Source organism: Thermobia domestica, chromosome 1, assembly GCF_964235325.1.
Source record: "Thermobia domestica chromosome 1, izTheDome1.hap1.1, whole genome shotgun sequence".
In the NCBI taxonomy this organism is placed as follows: Eukaryota; Metazoa; Arthropoda; class Insecta; order Zygentoma; family Lepismatidae; genus Thermobia; species Thermobia domestica.
The window spans coordinates 43057663-43064979 of NC_137454.1; the positions used below are offsets into that span (position 1 = coordinate 43057663).

The following is a 7317-nucleotide window of genomic DNA, read 5'->3' on the forward strand; positions in this document are numbered from 1 at the left end:
GGTCTATGGATAGCAACTGTAATCTTGTCGAAAGACAGTGGCAACAAGCAATATTTCAGTTAAAGTTGCCAAACTTACACTATCGCAGGAAATTTCACAGTGAAAGAATAAGCCTGCTTGCTTTTTATTTATTGTTATTCTGACAATCATTTTTACTTTCATTGTTTACCTACTGCAAAAGTAACTATCTATATACTAAAATGTTAGGTTTATATGTTTGTGGTCAAGAAAAGTTCATATGTTTGTGGCCAATCCTTTCGACAGCGAGTTCTAGGGAACCAATAGAAATATGCCCTTTTCACTGATCGATTGTAAATTTTATGTAGATTGTTCAGTTCGAATTGAACATTTAAAAAAGATGACCATTATTTCTTTATAATATTTTTTAGGGATATACTGGAACTGTTGAAATTTTAAAAAGTAAAACATCATATCCTACATGCTATACATTCCACATCACACATTTGTATACGGGGTTAGTATATCTCTCAGGCCAAATGATAATGAAAATCGAAGGATAACCATTTCTCCAATCTAAGATGAATCTTTATTGTTTGGAGTGTTTTGCCCAATGAACACCATATATTAGTGGCATTATAATTAATTGTGTATGCAATGTACTTGCTTATTACATATTGCATACAAGAAGAAAGAAAACACTGATTATTAGAGCAACCCACATTATGCTTTATTGTTAATTTCAATCATTGTTTTAGATTAATCCTGTATAACGTATAATATTTACTATACATTAAATATTCTAAATATCTTGATCTATTTATTAATATTTTATGCAACCAGTTTCTTTCATATTTAATGAACCTTCTACTTAATGCACTGTAAAGAGATATACTTTACTCGAGTCAGTTTTTTTTTTTTTTTAATCACTAGTGCGCCTTAGAGGTGCATATATACAGAAGGGAAAGTAAAAGATGCCACCAGAAAGTGCTCAAGTTCAAGAGGTACACATAACAATATAGTGTGGAGTTCTGTACTATTCATTGGCGGGTAGTTTTCTTCTTCTATTCCTTTTTTTCTTTTCTGCACATCAAAGGATTACACTGACAAGCTTACAGAAATAAAAATAAGCTTTTCATTGTTGCATTGTTATGTTCTCAATGATGTTGCAACGTAAATACTGGTTTAAAAAAATACTAATACAGTATGTTAAACTTGCAGTTGAACAAAATTTTCCAAGAATTGTGCTATATATTTTAAATTATGCTTTATTTTCTAAAATAATGCTTTTAAAATTAGTTTCTTTTGGACCCTTAGACAACCACAATCATGTTCAAGGTACCAACCATATGTGTAAATTGCTGTTATGCTTTCTATGCTTTTGGTTGCTCTCCTGATCATACATGAATTAGAAACTCCACCGGAAGTAGACTCAAATCTTGAAAATGGTGCGAGATATTGAAAAAATAATCGAAAAAATCTCCCCTTTATGATACCCCTTGCTGATTTTTATTAAAACGTCTAAACGTCTTTCACTTGCGTCTGTAAAGTGACATGTATATATGTTGCGAGGAATGACAAGGAAATTAATACTCATATGTGAATGATGAGCAGTGTAGAGAGCGAAGGTATTATTTAAAGTTTTTCGGTACACTTTTATGTCAGCGCTTGGACATTTGACAATTTTACTTGCGTCACGCTTGTCCTTTTGTTGTCAGCGGCAGATAATACTTGTATTAATACACTATACTATCTGTTAGCACTCGTCGTTGCCAGGTCTTTATTCAGAGATTGGATAAAAAAAAAAGAAAGAAAGAAAATGTCCTTCAAAAATCTCTGCACAACCATTTAATTGCCGAGGTATTTATCCTATGCTGTTATCTATCTAACAGAAAATCGAAAAAGGTCTTCGTACGAGATTAGACCTGGTGAAGATATATCTGTGTATAAAATTTGGTTCCTCTATGTGACTTTCTTTTACGCAATGATGACACACACACACACTTATTATTAAAGATTGGACTACAGGGATCACCATAATGTGATATACGTAGAAATACTTTTAAATAACCCCACATAGTGACGTCTGCGTAAGGATACAAACTCCAATCCGCCTGACTTGTTTACTTGACGGAGCCACCATACCATGCCTAAGATAGAGCAAAGCATGCGAGAAAGTAAGTGGCCCTATAACAGACATAAAGCTCAGACAAATGAACTTTATGTAATGTTCTTCAAGTGCGGCAAGCTTCTAGAACACAGGTCCCCCTTCCCATTTAGCCGTAATAAAGACAGAAAACAACGTCCCCTGTGGGACTCTAACCCGCTTTCACCCGCTAACGCTCGCTCGGCAATACTATGTGAATTAATATTAAACTTTGTTACAGAAGGGGGTACAGTTTTACTGTACGGATCCACAGATTATAAAATGTACTGAAAACTTCGAGGAAGTCTTTAATTTGCCCATTTCATGTTGAGAACAGAACTCAACAAACCCCTGCAGGGCTTATAACCCGTTCCTACTACTATTGCTACTCTTACTACTACTAATACCATGGATCCATATAGTAAAACTGTACGCAGAAAGGAACCAACCAAGACACTAACATATAGCTGTAGACCTGTGTTCTAGAACCTTCCCTTCAGGTGCACACTGACCATCGGTTAACGAACCAACTTCACCGGATGCACTCATCCAACCTTGGCATCGCTCTCCCCAGGACAACGTTTTGTAGGATATCTATTACGTCATGTGGTCTCTGTAAACTCTACCTTCAGGCAGTGTGTAGGCTATTATATCGCACACTGAAAAAGCATTAGATTATGGCTAAATTTCAAGTATAAAACATTCGTTTCTTGTGCATTCCTAGTACACTCCGAGCTGTTCTGTAATTTCGTCAATGCAGTCATCTCTCTGTGTTAGAAATCAGCAATATTTTAATACGATCTTGAAGCTTTGCTGGCGTCTACTATTAATCCAATGTTCTCGGGATTGCTGCCAGAGTGAGTGTTCCTGTGCTGAGCTTTCGTTACCATACAGCGGCAACATCTTCAGAGCTATGTGTTGAAGATATGGCTCCATGGCAGACAGAAACTCGACGAATTCCTGCAGCATCTGAATTCTATAAACCGCAACATCTAGTTCACAATGGAAACAGAAACAGAAGGAAGACTCCCGTTCCTGGACGTACTCGTATACAAGAAGCCAGATGGAAGTCTAGGCCATTCAATCTACAGGAAACCTACACACACTGATCTCTACCTTGATGCGACCAGTTTTCATCATCCTGCACAGAAGATGGGGGTGTTAAATACTCTAATACACAGAGCATACCAAATAGCAGATCTAGATAATATAAGCACAGAACTGTCTCACCTGGAAACAGTATTCAAATTCAACGGATATTCGTCGAAACAGATCAACACAGCCATGAGAAAATACAGTAGCAGAGATTGCACCACAAAAGAGGACAACACGACAGACAAGGAACATATTGCACTTATTCCATATATGGGAAAAACCTCCAACCAACTAGCAGGACTATTGAAGAAATTCAACATTAAGACTGTACACTGCCCTCCACCGAAGATCAGTAGTTTACTACCAAGTGCAAAAGACTCATTGGGATTAAAGACACCAGGCATCTATAGGATCACCTGTGAATGTAACGCCACTTACATAGGTGAAACAGGAAGGAACATTGAAGACAGAATGAAAGAACACCAGCGACACACCAGACTTAAACAACCTGAAAAATCTACAATAGCCGAACATTGCATACAATACAATCATACGGCCATGTGGGACCAAATTGAAGTACTAAAGAAAAGCAAACAGTTCTGGGACAGGAAAATACATGAATCCGTACATACAAGCCATCCATCAACAGAGACGAAGGTTATCATCTACCTGACATCTGGATCCAGCTTCTCAGTACGAAAAGAACCATCAACCAATCAGAGAGCAGTTTCTACCAGCAAAATCAGAGCACGCCACTGGCCAACAAAAACAACCAATAGGAACACAGCGATTCTTAAAGACCACAATATAATCTGTACGACCAGCACACTTCAACACATAGCTCTGAAGATGTTGCCGCTGTATGGTAACGAAAGCTCAGCACAGCAACACTCACTCTGGCAGCAATCCCGAGAACATTGAATTGATATTTTAATACATTTATCCCATCAGTTGTTTCAAAGAAATGAAAAGGGTTTTACAAGGCTTCATCCTGCTTCTTACTTAGTGAAATTAACTAGCCTGCATGCAACAACTCCGTACCTCTTTCTTTATAATTGTATTAAAAATTTAAGCTAATTTTCCGCAGACGGTAGCCCCGTTTAAGACCCACATGGAATTGTTTTCAACGTTGTATTTGTTGGCCCAAAATTAGGTGAAAAAAAAAAAAAAAAGTTTACACGAGAAATAAGTTAATGTTACGTAAGGGTAATTACTAAGTACTAATCAACTCTTACCTAACCTAACATAAACCATCAAAAATACAGAAAATATAAGAAGAAAGTACGAATTTAGGCCACGAAGTCGAGCTCCTAAAACGAAAAACTCTAACCTAAACCATCAAAAAATATACAAAATAATGCAAGAAAACAGGAATTTTAAGCAAAGAATTCTGATCCCCCAAATCCAAAAGTCCTAACCTAACCTTACTTAAACCATCAAAAAGTAAAGAAAATATAGCAGAAAGTACGAATTTTAAGCAAAGAAATCCCCCCCCCCCCACACACACAAATCCAAAAATATGCCCCAGATTGTCATGTAAGAAGATATTTATATTCATAACATATATAGCAGGAAATGCACTTTTACTGCCTTAGAAAGTGAATCATAAGAAAAAATGGGCGCAGCTGCAAATTGATTTCAAGATGGCTGAGTATAACTATGGCCTATGTACATAAAACACAAATCAAATTAAAACACAAACCAACTTGTGCTAGATTGCGACTAAAAAGCACGAACGATATCTAAAAGAGTCAGGGCAGAACCGCAGCAGGGAGGGCAAGCGGCAGCTAATAAAAAGCATCCGTAGGAAGAAGGCACGTCAGCGACGGTGGGTCGCACAAATGCGGACAGAAAATAAAAATTTAAATGGTATGAAACACATGCCTCGTGTTTATCACAGCCTTGCGACACTTCTATGATCACTTTGTAAACTGCCATCAAATAGCATTTTAATTCATCGTGTCTTTTTTTATGGAGTACGGCCTACTATGTTGCAAAGAGCACACTTTTTCGTATTTCTACCTTAATATACATGTAAGAGGCAAGGATCCGATATATTTTGATTACTTGCAAATCCTACTGTGAAATCAGGTAAAATATGTAGGTAAAATATGATGTGAAACATTCTTCATAAAAGAAGTAGAGTGTGAATATAAGTAATTTCTGCCATTAGATATCATATTGAAATACATTTTGAACGGTAGTGAAACGTATCTAACTGTAACTATTTACTGAAGCGGAAGGCGGAAGAATAGGAGAAATGCGAAAAAGGTGGAAATAATCGGCGGTCAAACATATGATTTTATTACAAAGAATTGTGTGATAAAGAGCGTCATATTATAAACGTTATGGTATGTTGAAACCTAAAATCAACTCTGCGAAGTGCGAAAAAGAAGTAAAAATTCAGAACAGACGAATTTCTCCTCGCAGCGGGCCACTTGTACCCGGGAAACCAGTGAAGCCATTTGAAAGGTAAGAATCATTACGATTATTTAAGTGTTTTTGAAGGTAAAAATTATTGCGGATATTTTATGAATTTTTCCACTCTCCTCGTTTATGCGTATGTCTCCCGTCGCTGACACGCCTGCTCCCTACGGACGAACTTCCTCGCTCCCATCGGGGCCCCCCTGCTGCGTTCCTGCCCTGACTCGGTTAGATGGTAATCGTACTTTTTAGTGGCCACCTAGCACAAGTTGGTTCGTGGTTTATGCACTAGCTCCTTACTCAGTGCATGTTTTGCAAAAAAGAAACCTTAAAATGCAATAAATGTGTGAAAATTTGGTACAATCGTCTGCTCGAGTAATTTCCCCCACCTCAACAAGTCTAGTTCAGATGCAACTCCACAGTCTTTTTATCTGCTCTATATTTGTGTACTTCCCTCGGTAATAGTTAAGAACAGCTACTTCTCATCTCCCGTGCACGAGGATACATCTTACTGTTGCACTACCTAAACACCCTAAGTACAAGGGCAAGAACTCAGTCTATTACCTACTTTTTAACATCCTAGATAGTCAATGAATAATTCCTGAAAGTATGGCGTTTCTCGTCCTTCCCTAAATGGGAAGTACGGCTCCTTAACTATAACCAATCACTCTACACTGATGACCTTTATTATCTTTTTCGTTACCCTCACGGATATTTCGTTTGTGTCCGTTGATTTCTCCGTAAATTTTATATTTCGGGGCCAACATCTGCGGCACTTAAAAAAAAAAAAAAAAAAAAAAAAAAAAAAAAAAAAAAAAAAAAATCTGATTCAAGATGAAACAGTGAAGTCTACACAATGTTAAATTAGTTAAGGTTGGAGTGTATACGATGTAAAAATTATATCAACTACTTTTGGTGCTGCCTATTTTAAGTATAAATCATTAAATCTTGTAATGCCGACTGGGGTAATCCTAAGAATAACCTAATAATTAAGATTTACCTTAAAATACTTCAGTTTCTCTTTGTCACAGTAGTATAATGTATATCAAGAACTGAACTAAGGTATATATATAAACACACGGTACGAAGTATCTTTTTTTATTTTCTAACAAAATCGACACCGCACATTCAAATTCACACTTGGCACTTTTTTCTTGCACTAAGCACAGTATAATAAAATGTTTATCTAATACATTATCTTTTTCTTTTACTATCTTTTCCTCTCTCTCACTTCTTCTTCTTCTTCTTCTTCTAAGGGTGGAAACGATGCGGAAATGTTTATCTTGAACAAGATCTATTGGCAATTTACTGCAAGGTAACAAGAAGCAAGAAAGATCAAATTGGGTAGAAGATAACACAGATCACATAGCCTAACGGAAGATAAACTCTGGGAAAATTAAGTGAAAAGCATCATACAAACGACCCGTTCGGGAGAGTAATGTTCCTGGAAGTAATTTATTCGCGCGCTACTCTAGCCAGCTCTTTTACGCACTATTCTAGCCAGTTGTTTTAAGTTGGTCACCAAATTTATATCATGGAGTACAAGGGGAACAAAACGAGCCCTCTATCATGGAGTACAAGGGGAACAAAACGAGATCTGCGGGGCTTCTAACCCGTTCCTAGTACTACTACTACTACTTATCTGCACAAAAGTAAGTAAATCACTTTTTTGAGTATTATTTTCATATTATTTT

General features: G+C 36.8%; 1 protein-coding gene across 2 annotated transcripts in view; it reads right to left on the reverse strand.

Moving 5' to 3' along the window:
- The window catches only part of Not10 (CCR4-NOT transcription complex subunit 10), a 146766-nt gene extending 139960 nt beyond the window's left edge, over positions 1-6806 (reverse strand). For both annotated transcript variants that reach the window (XM_081756986.1, XM_081756980.1), the window contains exon 1: positions 6624-6806. The gene's annotated coding sequence lies outside the window, so the exon portion shown is untranslated. The remainder of the gene's footprint in view (positions 1-6623) is intronic.
- Positions 6807-7317: the final 511 nt, after the last annotated feature.